Raw genomic sequence first — 19,255 nt, 5'->3', positions numbered from 1 at the left:
AACATCTTGCATCATGTGTGGCTCCCTGGTGGATTCACAGAGAAAAATAATCAGACGCAGAAGAACTTCTTTCATTTTTCTTTTGGTTATAGAGTCCTCAGGGACTCCCTAACACACATACACACACACACACACCTAAGATCTAACAGTGGGTATCTACTGTAGCTGCTGGTCAATGTACTACATCATTACTCAACTCAATGCTGCAAAATATCCATTGAGATTTCGTAGAGCACCATTATAAAAAAAACTCACTGTTGTCAGGACTCCTTGAATGTGCCGCCAGTTCATGAGAAGAGATTATATTAACAACAGCTGATGTTGTTTTCATGACTTTGTGAGAAGAATCTCCCCAAAAAGGTCACATATTCTTAAGTGCTGGGAGGTTTCTCATTAAGATGTTCTATACTGAGCAAAGGAGCGGCCCATATGCACATAAAAGTTGCTATTTATCAAAGCAAACGTATGAACATCTGCAAGAAATGAGCAACGATAGAGGCTGACTTTACTGTATATTTTTATCTGCTCATGCAAACGGGCTCATCATGAGACACACATTTGGTCCCCACCAATCAAAGTTCACTGTCTTCTACAGCTTGTGTATGTGATTGCTAAGGTGACACACTGATGGTGAATGTTTCTGTGCGTAATCAGGGTTTTTAAATGGAAGTAAAGCTGGAATACGTAAAGAGAAAGCAAACCTGATACTAGGCGGGTTTCCATTATGGATTTGCGCAAAACCTAAGCAATATTTTCAATATGTAGATAAAACACAATTGAGCGATGACTGCGTTTCCACTGAGTGATGTTATGCAGTTTCTCCTCTGGTGACAACATTCCAAGAAGCATGCCGTTGGATGTTCAAAACATTAGAAACTTCATTTCTATTGCAGCCACCACACTAGCTGCCATTATTTCCAATCCAAGGCTACGTAGGCGTGCTATGCGAGTGATAATGGAAAGACAAGCCCCTTATACGTGGGAGTGGCAATGAATGAGGGATTTCTGGGAAGTGATAGTCCACAATTTCACAGAGAAATTGTGGATTCAGAACTTTCGGCTGATCTGCTCAACTTTTGAAGAGTTATGTGATGCAATAACAGCTCTTGTAGCTCCTGCTGCATCATGAGGGAGCCAGTTCCTACTGACAAGCACAAAGCCATAGCATCATGTGACCTATAAAAGCCAAAAAAAGTGCCTCCATTGCAGTTTTGCTTCTTTGAATTAAATACTACCTCGATTGGAGCTCTGTCCTGCAGCACAGAGCAGGTGAATTTCAATATCATCTATAATGAGGACACTTGTTCTTTCACACACACAATGAAATTTAACAGACTAGTTGAGACTAGACACAGATTATTGTATTGTGTAATCAAGTTTTTTAACTTTACAAACTATAAAGCGTCACAACTGCTGTCACACCATCAGAGGAACACCAGGTTCTCTCTCACCTAACACTGAAGCTCCATGGATGGCCCATGGTGTCTCTCTCTCTCCACTGACACTGAACTGTTGGGGGTATCTCTTCCTCACTGCACGGTCTCTCTCCACCTGACTCTCTGGGGAGCAAGGCATTGGCACACTGTCTGTCATTTACAACGGCCCACTCCCGCCGACCGAAGCTCCAATAATTCACTATCGATTAATGCCTGAACTCCAGAGCCGAGAAAATAGTAATTCTGTGAGAGGTTAGAGCCAAGGCTTCAGCTTGTTGTCCAGTGGAGTCCATGCTCCAACCAGGTGCAGCTCATCATACTGCGACATGTCGACACACGTTTTGCAAACCGACGTAGCCCTAACTAACAGTATTTGCATTGTTATGCTTTAATATTTTTAATATATCAGTGAAATAAAATTGTCTCCTAGACAATAATATCATCTATCACTATCCTTTCAGGGAGAATGTTCTGTCCAACAGCAGTAGTTGACATGACAGGCCGAGTATGAATCTAGCATCAGATAACTGAAAGTTGATGAAGAGACGTCCCTGATTGTTTTTTATGGTGAAATTGAGAGTGTATCTCTGTCAAACACTGAAGATGCTGGATAACTAAGCAGCATACTGAAATTTCACAGGTCATTATTAATGCAGAGTAATTGCTACAATTGAATCTCATTAGCAGATCTGCGATGTTTATGGAGCTGCTGTTGCCCAGTGATGCTGGAGGAAAAGATGATGTAGAGAAAACCCTGACATCAAGGAGAAACAGCAGGAGGTCAAATTTAAAGATAATTTAAATTAAAGAAGCACAGAGACCCCCTGGCGGTATCATGGTAGGAAAAAAAGATTATGTGGAAATGAGTGTGCACAGATTGCTTATCCATGCAAACCTGGGTCTGCTGTTAGTGTGTAGTATGAAATTTAGACATAGCAGGTGAGAGTAAGAAAAGGATGAAGGATTTTTTTTTGTTTTGTTTTTTTCTTGGGTTACAGAGGGAACAAACCAATCAAAGCTAAAACTAAATCTTCAGTTTATTACACCTCTGCATTCAGAGCAGCCTCAGCTAGTTGTGTGAGCATGTTAACACACCATTTCACACCATCTCCTTCACGTCTCTGCAGTGATCCGACTGAACAATGTGAGCGTCTTCAGCACTAATCCCGCACAAGAATTTCTCCCATTCTGCATTTTCTGCCGCCGCCCGACGTCACGCCGAATCTGCGCAGAGCCAACAAGATAAACACTTCTGACTGATCAAGACAATTGCTCTTTCCACACTCTGCGCAAAGAACAAAGAGGAGGCAAGAATAGCTTTGTATGCAAATCAACCCCCGTACCCGCTCCACCTCCACTGAAGCTGGAAAAAATGCAGTGACATCAAAGGCAGCGGCTGACATGACTCCAGCGTACAGAAACGGGCTGATCAGGATTCCAGCCGTTAAATAGTATAGTTCAATTTAATCCTGCAGGGAAACTTCACCTCAACATTCACACACACATCAACACACACACACACACACGCACACACACACACACACACACACACACACGCACAAACACAGCTTTAACACACACACAAAGTATATACACACATATAGCATTAACACACACATCAACACACAGCAAAAATTACACACAGCCACAACACAAACTGCAATAACACATACACACACACGCACAAACACAGCATTAACACACACACAAAGTATCTACACACATAGCATTAACACACACATCAACACAGCAAAAATTACACACAGCCACAACACAATCTGCAATTACACATATACACACACACACATGCACAAACACAGCATTAACACACACACAAAGTATCTACACACATCCACACACACACACACATCAACACAGCAAAAATTACACACAGCCACAACACAATCTGCAATTACACATATACACACACACACATGCACAAACACAGCATTAACACACACACAAAGTATCTACACACATCCACACACACATAGCATCAACACACACATCAACAACACACACATCCACACACACAGCAAAAATACACACAGCCACAACAAAACCGCAATAACACATATACACACACACACAAACACACACACACACACACACACACACACACAGAGCATCAACACAAACATCATCCACACACACACATCAGCAACACACACATCCACACACATAACATCAACACACACAGCAACAATTACACACAGCCATAACACAAACCACACAAACCACAACAACAAATACTGTATATCCACACACACACACACACGCACAATAAAAGCACAAATCATCCACACAAACATCAACAACACACACATCCACAATCACAGCAACAACACACACAGCACCTACATATACAGTAACAACACACACATCCACAATCACAGCAACAACACACACAGCACCTACATATACATACACATTATCAACACAAAACATCATCCACACACACAGCATCAACACACACACACACACAAACACATCATTATAGGAGGTGTAATTTCAGGATCTACTCAGGTCTGTTTTGCTAGTGGCATATTATGTTATGAAAGAAAAAAATGTATGAAATTATGGAGGTTTTATTATGTACAAGCTTTTTTTTTTGTTGTAGAAAACCTTTCTCCCAAGTGTTGGGAATCAGAAATGAAAAAAATAAACATTGTAATTATTATAGTTAAAAAAAATGGACACACTTTTTTCCCAAAAAAATCCCATCGTTTTTTGTTTGTTTTTTTTTTGCAGTTTTTTGTGTATCCCATTATCTGTGCCATTCTGCAAAAGCGTTTTCTATCTGTGATGCTGCAGAGGGCCACATCACACTCCTGACACTTCAGAGAGGGGCCTGATTCTCCTGCCTGCTCTGCCTGCAGTCAACACAGAGTTTACATCCATATGAGGCCCTGCTGCTTGTTAGACTGTCTCCTGATTTACCCTTGTCTCATTATTATATTATTATTATAGGGCTACCAGCGTTTATTCTAATGCAGGAGGCGCTGCCAATAACACAGAGCGATAGATACAGCAGGATTAGACCAATCACAGTGCAGTTTGCTCCAGATGACGTGTGGCATAAGTAAGCGGATACAAAGCGTCGGATCGTCTTCGATTGGTGGACAAGACCAAAACAAACCTCTGACCTCTCTCCATGGAACCATGGGAAACCAATATGGCGTTTAGCATCGTACATTTGCAAATGTACTTTTATCATCGAAATATGGATAAAATATGGACGGAAAGACACCCAATATCGGATCTATCATTATGATTTATTGAACAAGGTCACGTAAAAACACCCGAATTTCCAGGCTGAATACTGAGGCTTTTAAAAGAGCTACGATGCATCGGAGTCATCCCTCTGAACGGCACAGCCGGCAGCTTTCACTAGCGAAAAAAGTAAGGCTATCCGACAGACGGTCTCAAAATTATTAAGACTTTTCTAAATGATAAAATTTTAGAGGGAAATTCCTACCATGCTGACACTTTGTGTGCACTTTTTAATTAATCAATTTTATCAGTGATCAATAAAATAAAATGCTGATACAGATAATCGGCGAAATGCCAAATTATCGGACCCAATAATAGGCCAGGCCGATAATCTGTCGACCCCTAAAATGTACACACAGCATCAGCTTGTAAACTGTGGTGTGACTTTGCTTCTTGTCAAACATCTTGCGAGATAAAAATCTGTTATATATTTTTATAAATTGTATTAAAAGTAGGAGGAAATTTTAAAACTGCTTCAGGCTACAAAGGAATTTGACAGTTTTATTAGCAAGGGGGGAGTGGAAAGGTTCAGTTTTGAACATTTTAATTTGATTGATGAATCAGTGTTGACTCTAATGGAAATGTGCAGCAGGAAGCAGGTAGATAAAGTTCCAGCAGTGAGTGGTTACGCGGGATGAAGTGTGCTGTGTTTCTGATGTGTGATCTCGGCTGTCAGCGGGCCGTCACACAGACTGATCGACTCATCATTTCATCATTAAAGGCTCAGCTCTGATGGTATCTAAAGCTGTGAATCATGTTCATGCGGCTTCTCCTCACGAGCGTCATCTCTCTGTACTCACACAGGAGGGAGGTTACAGTAATAACAGCAGATTCCATCACATTAACTGCTTGTGTTAAATAAACCTTTGAGTCCTCAAAACCACATTCACACAATAAAGAAATAACTTTACCTACTTTATCTGTCCATAAAGTTATGGCTTCTGTTATGTAAATGATAAATATGAATTTTATTGTCATTAGTTAAGCCCTTTAGATCAAAGATCAAAATTAGATTTCTTATTCTTCTTTTAGATGGCTTCCAGAAGCATCTAAACCCTTCATACATGAGCAAATTTGGTTTAATTTCTTTGAAAAACATGAGAAAAAAGACAATCAGCAACTTAGCATAAAGTGTCCTGCAAAATGCAAAAGGAAAAGCTGATGAAAAAAATTGTCAAATATCTTAGGGAAAATATCAAGAAAACTACATTTATATTTATCATAATTAAATATTAAAAATTGATTACAGTTAAATATTTATTATCATTTTATTTATATATTTTTTTATTTTTGCCTTTTTCTTAGGCAATTTCCTGTTTTTTACTCTTTTACTTTCTTTTTTATGTTTGTTTTTTGGTTATTTTCAGGTAATTTTCTTGTAACTTTAACCTAATTTCTTGCTTTTTTGTAGTTATTTCTTGTTACGTTTCTCATTGCCTTCTTTTCCATGTTTTTGAAAAAAAAAATCAAGCCAATTTGCTCAGGCTTCAAGGGTTAACCCTTTAAAACCTGGATTGTTGTCAGTTTTGTTGTGCTGTGTTCAGATGCCAGAAAAAGCGTCAAGGGGGAGTATAATATTTTCAAGAAGCTTTGCAAAAAAATTCCATAAAATTTAATTTACAAATCTAATCATTTATATTTTGAGTTATTCTAAAAGACAAAACATTTGTATGTCTTTTAGAATAATTAAATTTTTTTTTAGCATTTTCATTTAAGTCATTTTAGTATTTAGTATTTAGTTTTCTTTAGACTCTTCTTTTTCGTTGCTTACTTTCAGGTAATTTTCTTGTATTTTTTTGTTTTCCTGCTAATGTTTTGGCCATTTTTTTTGTTAAGTTGCTCATTGCCTTCTTTCTCTCAAGCCTTTGAAAGAAATCAAGCCAATTTGCTTGGGTGTAAAAGTTTAATGTCTTAACAGAAATGTCCCTTTTCTCTACCCCAAATCACAAGTAGAACATATTCATCCACACCGCTGAGCACTGAAAACATCACCATCATCTTCATAATAATAATAATGACATCACATCATTAATTTATAGAAAATCATTATCAACAAATCAGCTGCTCAAAGCTGAGTAGCTGTGGAATCCAGACCTGTCATCACTGTGATTGATTGATTGATTGTTTGGATTTTTGATACTGATTGATTGATTGATCGTCTGATTTATTGATTGATGAAGCAGGCATTCATGCACATGTCTGCTCACAAAACACGAAGCTGGTAAACCGTTGCTGTCTCTTTAAAAACCTCTGGCTGACTCCACTCTCACTGAAAATCAGAGAATCTGTCACAGTTTGTGTTTCCTCCTGCAGCGCTTAGACCGCTCCCGTTTATATACTCTGCTCCCAGCACCCTCTCTCTCACACTCTCTCTCTTACAGAGACACACACACACACACGCACACACACTCATCAATTTATAATGCTTTCCCTTCCAAGCCCCAAACACAAACCTTCATCTTATTCTAACCATAGTCTTATAGTCACAAAATCAAGTCTTCAAAAGATTATTTCAGACAAAACAAACATGGATGTTCAGCAGGAGAACACATGCACTGAGCAGGAAACCTTCTCAGTCTTTTTTTTTTTCTCGGCTGCTCCGACTCGCCGCTCCTCGCCATCTGGACTCTGAGCAGAGTGCAACCAGGAGTTGACTCTCTTTAACAGCTAACTGATATCTGCAGTCAGGTCAAACACCTGTTGGGGAGCAACAGAGGAGGAGGAGAAGGAGGAAGGACAGCAGGAGCAGAAACAGGCAACCGGCCTTCAGGAGGACTCATTTTTTAAAAGGTCTTGTAACGCTGCCTGGAATTAAATTCAAGATCAACTCAAAAACAAAAGCTAAGAAGGATGCAGGAGTATGAAGGGAATTTGGATGCGTGCATGCTCAACAGATCCTGAAGACTGTGTAATGAATTAGACAAAAACATGATTTGTAACAGATAAATGAATTTTTTGAGATGGTCAAAGTTGATAATGACACCAAAGTGAACTCTATCTTATAAGATTTCAGTGGAGTTTCACCCTCTCCAGATATTTCTGTATTTTTTGATTGATCTCTATATCAAATTTTCAATGATAAAGGCAAAATACAATGAATGCCATGAACACCAAGTAGAATATACCACCAGTTTCCCACCCACCCTCAACCTCGGGCACATAAACCAAAACACACAAAATGAAATGAAATAAAATAAAAGGGGACCATAACAGCAAGAGAAAAAAAACCCAATAATAATATAATACTAATTACAGGGGGAAAAAAGAAAGAAAAAGAAACAAAAAAGGAGAGGGGGGCATACACAGACTTTGATATAAATATCAAGCAGCAGAGTGAGGTGCAAACACACTTATATATACAATAAACACCATAAGGTTATTTCAAGGCAAACATGTATTAACACATAAACAATACAATCTCAGGTCAGAGAGGAGAACTCAGCAGGTCTCAAAGAAATGAAATGAGACCAGAGAGGTTAGTTCTGAGCCATTTAAACTCCCTGCAGAATAAAGAACAGAAGTCCTGGCATGTTGAGGCCCAGATACACTAAATAAACGTCAGTGAGCCAGCGATGACAAAAGCCCCCTTCTGTGTCCTCTCATGTCACTGTGTCTCAGCCAAAGTTACACATGAACGCTTCACAGCTTCACCGCCAGGTGAGGGAGAGCCTGGTGTGCCTCTGACTGCTTGACAGCAGTGTTGACACTTAATAGTTTGCAAAGTTAAAAAGCTGCAGTTTTGCAGTACAATAATTTGTTTTTAAGTGTTCTAAATTAGTCTGTTAAATTAGGTTTTGCCTCTGAAATGATAACTGTTCTCACTATGAAAGATGTTAACTTTCACCTGATCTGTGCTGCAGCAAACAGCTCCTCTAGGGGTGAGCTGCGGGTGGCTCACACAACACCAAAACGGCAATATCAAAATATCCTGCAGGGACTGATTGAAGGCATTCCAAACTCCTGAGGTTTTTGGGTTCAATGACCTTTCTTTGCACTTTCTGTGACATTACATAGCTGGTGACAATTTTTATTATCATAGGCATATTATTATAGACCTACTAACTACTCAGAATAAGCTGACAAAGCCCTGTGAGACAGAAGCAGAGCACACTAATGCCAAGAAATGTAACTTTTTTTTTTCTCACAAACACTGAAATGACATTTGTTGTCTCCAAAAAACAAAAGAACATCTGAATCCCCTAAATTAAAAACTGAATAACTACTTGATTAATAAATATTTAATTAGCTGAATATCTGGTCCAGCCCTTTGTTGGTTTTTATGCCTCTACGTCGGAGCCATTGTGTTTTCGGGTTGTCCGTCCGTCTGGACCATTCATGTGAAAGCCATATCTCAAGGACACCTTGAGGAAATTTCTTCAAATTTGAAACAACCATTGACTCAACTATGACCTGTTTCAAATTTGGGGTTTGAAGGTCAAGGTCACTGTGTCCTCTCATCTATCTCATTCTCATGAACGTGATGCCTGCACAAATGTTCACTTGGACTCAGAATAAACAGATCTAATGGTCGAAGGTCAAAGGTCAATGTCACGGTGACCACAAAAAAAGTTTTTTGGCCATGACTCATGAATTCGTACACTCCAATTTCACACTAATGTCTCATGGGATATAATGATGAAGTTTTGACATTTAAGATCCAAGAGGTCAAAGGTCAAGTGTGACATCACATTGTTCTGCAAAGACACTTCTCTACCCATAACTCAGGTAAGAAGAAGACACATTTGGTCATATACTGAATTGGTGACACTAATTTTGGGTGAACCTGTGCTGATTGTAGAGATCTTATGTGCTGCTGCAGGGGAAGATGTGAATTGGCTCTTAGCTATAACCTGGTACATTGAATCAAATGGTAATATTTATGTTTTAAAAACTGGACATGGTCATTTTAAAATAAAAAAAAAAATTGTGTGCAAAGCATCCATGTTTTCACAGACACGGTGCTAACTGAGGCATACAATCACATGGCTGTATTTCTATTTTTTTCTTTTTCTATTTTTCATATATACATATGGAATAAAAGCAAAAAAAAGCATATCTTCTTTATTAAATTTATTTTGTCTCTATTTCTTTATTTTTATCTTTTTCAGTATAGATGGTGGTTTTTTGTTTGTTTTTTCTATTTTCTTTTTGCTTCTTTCTTTATTTCTCCCCTTTATTTTTTTTACTTTAATTCTTGTAAAAAATATTATTATTATTATTGTTGTTATTGTTACTGTTATTTTTATTATTGCTGTTATTATTATTATTATTATTATTATTATTATTAGGTCGGGGTCAGAGTTTTAGCAGACCAACAAGTTGCCCTGCGGAAGAATTTATCAAAGAAAATGATCAACTTTCTAAGTTATTGATTTATGCAGTTATTAAATTGTGAATTCTAACTTTTATTATGACAGAGTGATGAATCCATCTGATTTCCTGCAGGCTGGTCAGAGACTTCCTCTGAACATTGTTTGTGTCTGCAGCTGTTTTTTTCCTGAACGTCTGATCACAGATCGTCCGTCTGATCCAGCAGCCGGATCGAGTTCTGACACTGATAATGGAATTTCCATGACAGCTTTCCTCCGTCTTTATCAGGGAGCAACGAGGCGTGTTTCAGGCAAACGGGCCCGCTGCCGCACAAAGGAGCCATCAACACGCTAATTAACAGCTGGCTTCAGACCTGAGCAAGAGGCACCCCAGGTCATTATCATCAAAGCCGAGAAATTCACCTCGTGCATATGAGGAAGAGGAGGAGCAAGGTGTTTGGTAAATAACCTCAACTATGAACTCTCATGTTTCTCTCAAAGCTCAAACTAAAACCTGTACATATGTGTTTCAAAGTGCTCGAAGTTTCTATTATTGAAATAAAAATCCACGGAATGTGCAAGCACTGAAAGGAGTCTGTAAGAAAAAGACATTTAAAATCAATATGTGCATAAATATTAGGGGTCGACCGATATTGTTTTTTCAGGGCTGATACCAATACTGATTACTAGTAGTAAATGAGACCAATAGCCGATATTTTGAACCGATATGCATTTACAATAAAAAATGTAAATCTTTCTGTCAATATTTAAAATTTGGGATATGACAAACTCCAAAGCAAATCTTTGTTTAAATGCCTTTAGCAAATGTTTAATCAAACCTGGAACTTTTCAAATCAGATACAGCAAGTTTCCTGAAACTTTTTCTATAAAGTCAAGTGAAAATGTAAATAAAAAATGAATAAATAAAAATAGCTCCCTGGGGTTTTACAAAGTAAAAGTTCCCCCAGCGCTGACACTTTCTTTGCACTTTTTATTTATTCATTTATATATTTAAGGGACAAAGCATATTAATGAACATCAGTACAAAATACAAATGTAAATATGCAGGGGTTAGCACGACTGCTAATTTACATCTGTAGTCCCTAGGCAGGTAACAGATAAAAAAAGAAAGAAAGAAAGAAAGAAGAAAGAAAGAAAGAAAAAAAGAAAGAAAGAAAGAAAGAAAGAAAAAGAAGACAAACAAAACAATACGGCAATTCATACAGAGGACAAAAATGCATTAAAAGTGCAAATGTAACCTGTATGGCATGAAGTGCATGGTTTTAAGTGCTTTATCTGTGCTCCGAATGTAGAATTCAACATGTGTTGGTTACGTATATACCAAAATATCAGCCCCAATAATCGTCCAGGCTGATAATCTGTTGACCCCTAATAAAAATACATTTTAAATGTGAACCTGAGTGATGAAATAGGTTACAGACACTTCTGTAATGAGTGAGAGATTGTTTGTGCCATCGAGTCATAACAAGTGTTGATATGTGGAGTGCTAGTTCATTTCAGAGGGCTGTATCTCAGTGTGAACCGCGCAGCATCCTTACAGATGTACGACTGATGCTGGAGTTAAAGAAGCTCCTCCGAGCGTCTCTGTTGGATGTTTTAATTAGCAGCGAGCCTTGAAGCTCCAGCTGTGCTCACTCAGCCAGCTCAACTCCAAATCAGCAGACGATCATCTGAAATATTCAGATGGAAAAAACATCAGAGATGACCAATCAGGCAGCCAGGGGTCTCCTGGAAAGGCCAAGTATCCGGGCAGATCGCAGTGCACAGACTGTACGGCAAGCGAGTCACTGACCGTCAGCGGATCATGAGGATCTCAGTCAGAGTCAGTGTTTTTGCTCTGCAGCTGCTGCTTTCATGGAGCTGCCAGGTTCTTCTGAACAGTTATAAATATTTTTAGCCACACTACCATTTTTTTTAGCCAATACCGATAACCGAAAGTTGCCTCCTCCTCAGGCCGATAACCAATACAATAACCGATTCATTTTTTTAAAACTTTAAAAAGAAGTGTTTAACCTGTAGTTTGTGCTTTATTTATGTTTATGATTGTGTTTATGATTGATTGATTATGTTTAAGATGTAGTGAGAGAATGTGGCTGATTTAATACTCCATAGACCTGTCGTCTCTCTGAAGCTGTGCGAGACGTCCGCACACGTTTTTAAGCGAGCTGCAGATGTTATTGTTGTTGTTCTTCTTCTTCTCTGCGCTTATTAGCAGCTCCACGGACTTTAAAGGTGAACCGCCACCCAATGCTGTCCTTCTCAAGTCAATGAAAGCAGTATGGCTTATTGGCACTATTTATCAGCTGTAATTTTAATTATCGTATGAATAAATCATTGTGTAAATTTCCCATTATCGGCTGACAATTTGTCAGACAGATACACACTGTGCATCCAGGATATTACCTCGAACTCAAATCCAGCCTGAAACACACCAAACTTCCTCAGCATCCAGACCACAGAGCCACCAGAGGCCTGCTGGCCAAAATAACTTCACACACACACCGACATGGATGGACTCTCTGCTGTGTTCTGAGCACATCCTCACCCAGTTTGTGGAAAACTTTCAACTGGGACACACTCACATTCACCTTCTCTGGCAGGGACTGGAAGCGCTTCATGTTAAACTGTTCTGAGGTCTGCAGAGCTGCACCAGGTAAAAGCGTGGCTCAAGTAAACTCAGAGTAGCGGCAGCAGGTTTATCGGGGTCGATGTGTAACACCATCTGATGTGACCTTTGGCCTAATTTTGGTGTAACATTTGGTGAACACTGGTGTAAAAACCAATACTTTTTTAGACCGACATTATATAAGACACAGAGCACACTTACTGTCACTGCAGACACAAATGTCCCCACAACTAACGCTTTCATGAGGGAAAAATGTAACGCCTGCACACTGACTGCGTGGCATGGAGTGAGTGTGCAGGCGTTACCTTTTTCCCTCAAAGTTTTTTTTGAAAGCCTTGTTCCTACGTGATGTGCATATAACGATCCATTTTTACCCCACAACTAATGCTGCCATTAACAAACATTTTTATTATTAAAAATGTTCAATTAACCCTTTGAAACCTGGGTTAACACAACTTATCAAGTATTTAAACCTCCAAGATCTAAGTTAGTTATTTTGAAAAAAAAAACCAAAACATATAATTGTTATTATTATTATTATTATTATTATTATTATTATTATTATTATTATTATTATTATTATTATACTATATTGCATTAGTGTCTTTGAAAAATAAAAAATAAAAAAACTTGGGAATGTCCAAACGTGAACTCTGAGCTACGAGTGTTTTTTTTGAGTGTTTGAGACACTCGATTAGAACAGAGCCAGAAATTCACCTGACCAAATCTTGCTCTTCTTCACACTCTCCCTGTCTGAGAGTCCAGCGTCACTCAGCTTTAACCCGTCAACATGACAGGAGGTCGCAGCCACCAAAACAGTAAACAGAGAATAAAGACAAGTGGAGTTCATCCCGTCTCACTGAGCGGCTGTGAAGCACCTTCATTATCCAAAAATTGCAGACAAGACGAGAGGATCTCCAGACTGAGACAGAGAGAAGATGAAACTTCAGATTTATTGTTTGTAATGATGCGCACACCAACTGGAAGAAGAGGAGGAAGAAAGAGGAAGACGAGCTGTGTGGGCGAGACGGAGAAACCTCCGGGGGGCCGAGACGCCTGTCTCATCCCGGAGGAGAAGAAGAAGAAATACAAAAGAAGGAAAAAAATGACAAGACACAACAACATCAGAAGTGTGTGAGGACAGAGACGCCGCGGAGACGAAGAGAACAAATAGAAGAGCTAAAGTGAAGACACAGACTGCAGACCTGATGCTGAGCGTGAGGTTAACAACTCTGTGTTCTTGTACTTCTTTGTGAGGACCGTGGCAGTTTTAAAACATTAATTTTACAAAGTTGAATTATTTTGGGAAACAAACATTTTGAAAAATTATATAGTTTCTGGGAAGTATGAAGCGAGACCATTTTGGACAATTTGGGATGCCATTTTAAAGAACTGACAACAAATGTTTTACATTATATTTATCAATTTTGAAAAAGAAAGACATTTCTAAAAGCAGGGTCAATTTGGAAAGTCAGAACTTTCGTTTTTTTAAGTGAAAACATTTTAATAAGTGAAGACAAGTGAAGTGGTTTTGAGGGAGCAGGGCATGCACTTTTCTGAAAACTGAGAACATTTTTGGAGAGTAGTTACAAAGGGACATTCACTAACTGAAGCACGTCAGTGCGAGTTATATTGACCCAGAAAGCAAAGTTCACAGCTGAAAAGTCTGTTGCTGTTCCTGCTTCCGAGTGGTCAGTTGACATGACAGTGATGTAGTCCAGCCCATTCTCTTTCAGAAATCATCAAACACCATTGCTTTAGCAGTGCTTTTGGTGTAAGATCCCAATGCCAAAAAACACCTCTTACGTCACACAGCTGGACAAAAACATTCGTAGTTTATTATATGCCACCAGACAGCCAGACGGCACCTGCCACAGCAGCATGACACCCAAACATTCGGTGTCAGTTGAAAATGTCGCCGCACAGAAGCTGTTGTATCCACATGAAATGCAGCAGTCATCAGGTAGAAACCATAAAGAGCCTATAAGGCGGACGGGACAGGTGGAGGCTGGATCAAACTAACCCCAGACTTTCATGTGTTCCCTCCCTGTCTGAATGTGATGTTTTTTTTCTACATCTTACCATGTGCCTCTTTGGCCTAATCCATCTGTGCAAGCACGTGCTTTTGTTGCCTAAACAAAACCATGTGCAGCGTGATCTCACCATGTGCATGTGCTGATATCATGGCTGTGGCATCACAGACGCAGAAGGATATCTCAATAGTAATATGTATAAGCAGAAGCCCTCTGAGAGAGAGCCAGGGTATAATGCATGTCACTGCATTGAATGTACACTGTCATTTTAATGTACCCTAAAACCACAGTGAAATACAATCAAATTATTTATTTAACACATTAAAACCTGGACAAATTGGCTTTTTTTTCATAAAGATGGGAAGAAAGTAATGAGCAACAAAAGAAGAACTGACCCACATACAAGAAAAAAAAGAAAAAGTAAACAAAAAATGGAAAAAATCTTTAAAATAAAAATAATTCTGTAAAATAATTTTAAATATATAATCACGAAATTAGTTCCTTTACTTTTTTTAAAAAAAATGTCCATTTACATCGACTAATCTCTTTTTTGCATCTCTCTTCTTTACTATGCTGGTAATACGTCTTCTTTGGTGCTCATGGTTTCAGTAAAATTAACTGAATGATTGAATTGTGGAGAATATTACCAAGCTAACAATGTGTGTAGCATGTTCACATTGACAAAAGTTTAAACATGTGTACATACTGTATGTGTGATCTAAGCAGCTAAATAACATTATCTCCAGCAGGTAGCCAACAACCTGGTTTTATACATCTAAAGAACGTCTATAAAAAACTCTATAAAAACTAAGCCTCTTATTGGGACAGGCCTTAACTTGTCAAAATGTGTCATCACACCGGGCTAGTAAAAGGGACTGGGTGTTTATCTGGGACCAGGTTTATATTTGAAGTTTTACAGTATTTGGCATACGAACTTGAACTTAAAGCAACAATATGATGTGAAGACCTGGGATGAGAAGGAGTTGGACTTTCTCTGTCAGTATAGCACGCTTTGCTGAGGAATACACCGCTTCAATCAGCTACACCTAATATCAACAAATGTACTCATCCACATACAAAATGGCAAACTTTCCCTTTAAAGTTGCATAGAAACCTGGATAATGTTAAAACACGTCATCACAGGATCTGGAAAACATACAACAGAAATACATTTTTGAATCCCGGAGTGCACAGGTCAGTCGTCTCTTTGTAATCTTTCAGTTTGATGAATAAAGTTTGCTGCAGTCTGCAGCAGGAATGTGGGTCAGCAGGTTAGTTAGAGCTGATCTCAGGTCTGTTCCTAAGGCTGTCACTCTCACACACTATGTGCTCTGTGCCCTTCTAACCTGCCACCTCTTACATAACACGCCTGCTGCCTTCGGGTGACGTCAGAAACAGCACGACTGCCAGCTGAGAGCGCATGAGTGAGCTGACAGACTGAGGGATTATTCACTCTCTCATACATTTCCACACTGAGCACACTGATCTCCTTCTCATTTGTTTTAGTGGAGTTGATCTCATTTCAAAGACGGTTTGGCCCACAAGATATCTAAATTTCCCAGATTTTAGTGCCTCTGTTTATGCTGATTGAACTGTTTATTTCATACACTGCTGACTCTTTTTAAAAACAGTAAACACATTCAGAACAGTTCAAAATTTTAACCTCAGACTCTTCAACCCGTCTTTAAAATCTGACCTTTGACCTTCCAATGGCTAGAGGTCAAGCTTGCTGTCAGTCAGCTGTAACAAAATACACGGATATTTTCACTGTAGTTGGACAAACTAACCATCACACCTCACATTAGACACTGTGCAGCTCTAACTAAAACAGATGTTTTTAGATCGATTTTACATCATTTTAGGGTTTTGTATATCCTTTTTACAATGAATTTGTAAAATTTTACTAATTTTTAAAACTTGTGTTATGGAAAAAAAATAGAAATTGTTATAAGTGTATATTTATGAATCTTGGCATTCGCAGTACTTGTTTTTTATTATGCACAAAAAAAAGCAGGCAAATTCTGTGTATGTGAAACCTGCTTGATGATAAACCTGTTTCTGATTCTGACAATTCTCACACTCACATTATGATAGAAACGTCGAATTACTGTGTTGATCTGACTAAAACTGGGCCTTTGAAATACATGTAAACATGTCACTTCAACTGAAATCATACTATATCGACTTTCTCAAAGTTGGACTAACACACCTAGATAATGTGGTTGGAGGTCAATTAACTCTTTCATATTTATGACTCAGCTGTACTTAAACTGGCTAAAGCGTTCAGCGCATGCTCCATAGTTCCTGAGCTGGGCTTTGACCCGGAAGTCAGACAGCAAAAAATTTGTAGAAGAAAGCGAAGAAAAACAAAAGAGGTAGAAGGGAGGACAACAAAACAAGAGAAGCATAGAGTACGTACGGGATGCACAATGGCGAAAATATCCATTTCATCACTGTTCAACGCGAAACCTGTTTGCTGCTTGCTGACTTGTTTGGTACGCGACGTAAAAGCTAAATGAGCTGACGAGCTTGTGTTAAGCAGGGATGATAACGCTGTTCTCAATCTACCAGTCAGGTGTCGCCCTGCTGACACATATCTATGAGACTGATAAACACTAACAACGCCCACACACTGGAGTGATAACACTCAAACATATTTGAGGAGACATTATGACTGATGATGATTTTTTCAGGGTGCATTTTTTTCATTTTGTGAGTGGAGTCAGGTGGTGCAGCTGTGTGAGTGATCCATGTCTAACAGCAGCTGATCTCACGCCTTTACACAGCTCTGTGCAAGGCGCACTTGAATGCAGCATGTGAGTGCTGATCACTCCCTGGGAGGTTACTTTTATTTCTCTCTCATTATTTACTCGTGTCCCGGCTCCTCGCGGCTCTCTGTTTTGACTAAACGTCTCAGAACCAGAGTCACACTATCTGCTTCCTCTCAGCTCAAACACTCACTGGGATTGTTTTTTTTTCCTCCTTCTCCTTGAACAGCTGTTACGTAACAAACGACTCTGCTCTGAGAAACTCAATGAAGCTCCATCTGACCGCCCCCCTCTCTCTCGCTGTCTCTCTCTCTTTTTCTCCAAGCTGCATACCAACAGGGAGGCCTGAGAGCTGCACACTCTAGACAAAGGGTTAACTGCACTTCCCTCATTGGTATTAATTATGTGCATGTGACTGTTCCTATACAAACAAATAAGATCTTTACGTGTGCTTTAAGCCAAAAGCAAATGACTCTTTTCAATACATTTATCAGACCATTATTTTTGTTAATTGTTTAGTTCAGAAAACATTTAAAGACAGTGAAACAAATGTCCATCACAGCTACCCAGGTGATGTCTTCAGATGTCCAATACTAATTATTCTCTATGAGAAAAGGCTCATATGAGAAGCTGGAGCACAGAACATTTCCTGCTTTTGCGTGAAAAATGACTCAAACAGTAATCAGTTATCAAAACAGTTGCAGAATACTTTTCTGTCAATCAATGAATCCATTAATCAGTGAATAGTTTCACTCCTATGACAGTGCAAAAAAAAAAAAAGCTCAGGATCAGAGGAGATTAAGTCCATAAAGCTTGACGCAGAATCACCAACATGGGAAAAAGTATGTGGACAGACAAAGAGTAAACTTCTATGTAGCAGAGATTCCATCAAAATGTAGCACTAATTTCGGCTGAAGTTTTAGAATATGATCAAAATAAAACATGACTGATTGCTTATTTGCATTCACTCATCTTGTATGAATATAGAGGCACAGTCCCTCCCTTTTTTGGTCCTGTTTAAATTGTGCCATGAGTTACACATGATTTTGAAAATCAAGAAAGTTGCAGTTTTCAGCTCATTACCCAATAGCCATAAAAAACATAGATATGTTACGCTTACACATTATTATGCAGCAGATGTGTTGAAACTTTACATTTCAACAATGCTGTGGCGATCATTTGGTTAGGTTTAGGCATAAAAACTACTGGTTTAGGAGAAGATCATATCATACCATACATGGTTTTGGAGAGAAAAGTCCCCACTGGAAAAACAGCAACAGGTTCCTAAAAAACACCCACATTGGGGTGCTACAAAACCACATGAAAAACAGCAACAAGTCACAAGAATCACCAACGTTTGAGGCTAAAAAGCCACAAAGCCACGTCACTTTAGAAACGTCGATACGATATGTATGAAAGATACTTTTATAACGCATTTGTGGTTCTGCATGCCAAAGTTTTCCTCTGGTGACCCAGCTGCTTCACGTTCACTTACTTCATGTATGTCATCATTTATTCACTCCGTCTGTTTTGGCTTTTTTTTTGTCCGCACAACTTTTACACCTTATGCAGTCAACTTTTTCCCATTTTCCACCGTTGATGCACAAATTAAAAGTGTGCCTAGAAACAGGTGGATGACAGCACACTAACCTGACAGTGTAACATGCATTATCCTCTAACTGATTAATTGACTAATTGTTTGTGCTCTAGCTCCACTACATCCTAAAAGTGTTGGATGGGGTTGAGGTCAGAAGGAGGCATTCTATAGCCTATGGAGCTGGCTTTGACT

At 38.9% G+C, this 19,255-nt stretch overlaps 1 protein-coding gene across 1 annotated transcript in view; it reads right to left on the bottom strand.

The window, feature by feature from the left end:
- The window catches only part of LOC121941804 (nuclear receptor ROR-alpha A-like), a 125,992-nt gene that overhangs the window by 105,812 nt on the left and 925 nt on the right, over window positions 1–19,255 (bottom strand). The window lies entirely within an intron of this gene.

The sequence above is a fragment of the Plectropomus leopardus genome, chromosome 1 (assembly GCF_008729295.1).
Source record: "Plectropomus leopardus isolate mb chromosome 1, YSFRI_Pleo_2.0, whole genome shotgun sequence".
Lineage (NCBI taxonomy): Eukaryota > Metazoa > Chordata > Actinopteri > Perciformes > Serranidae > Plectropomus > Plectropomus leopardus.
Note: the sequence above shows the minus strand (reverse complement) of the source record. Positions and strands in the feature narration are given on the sequence as shown.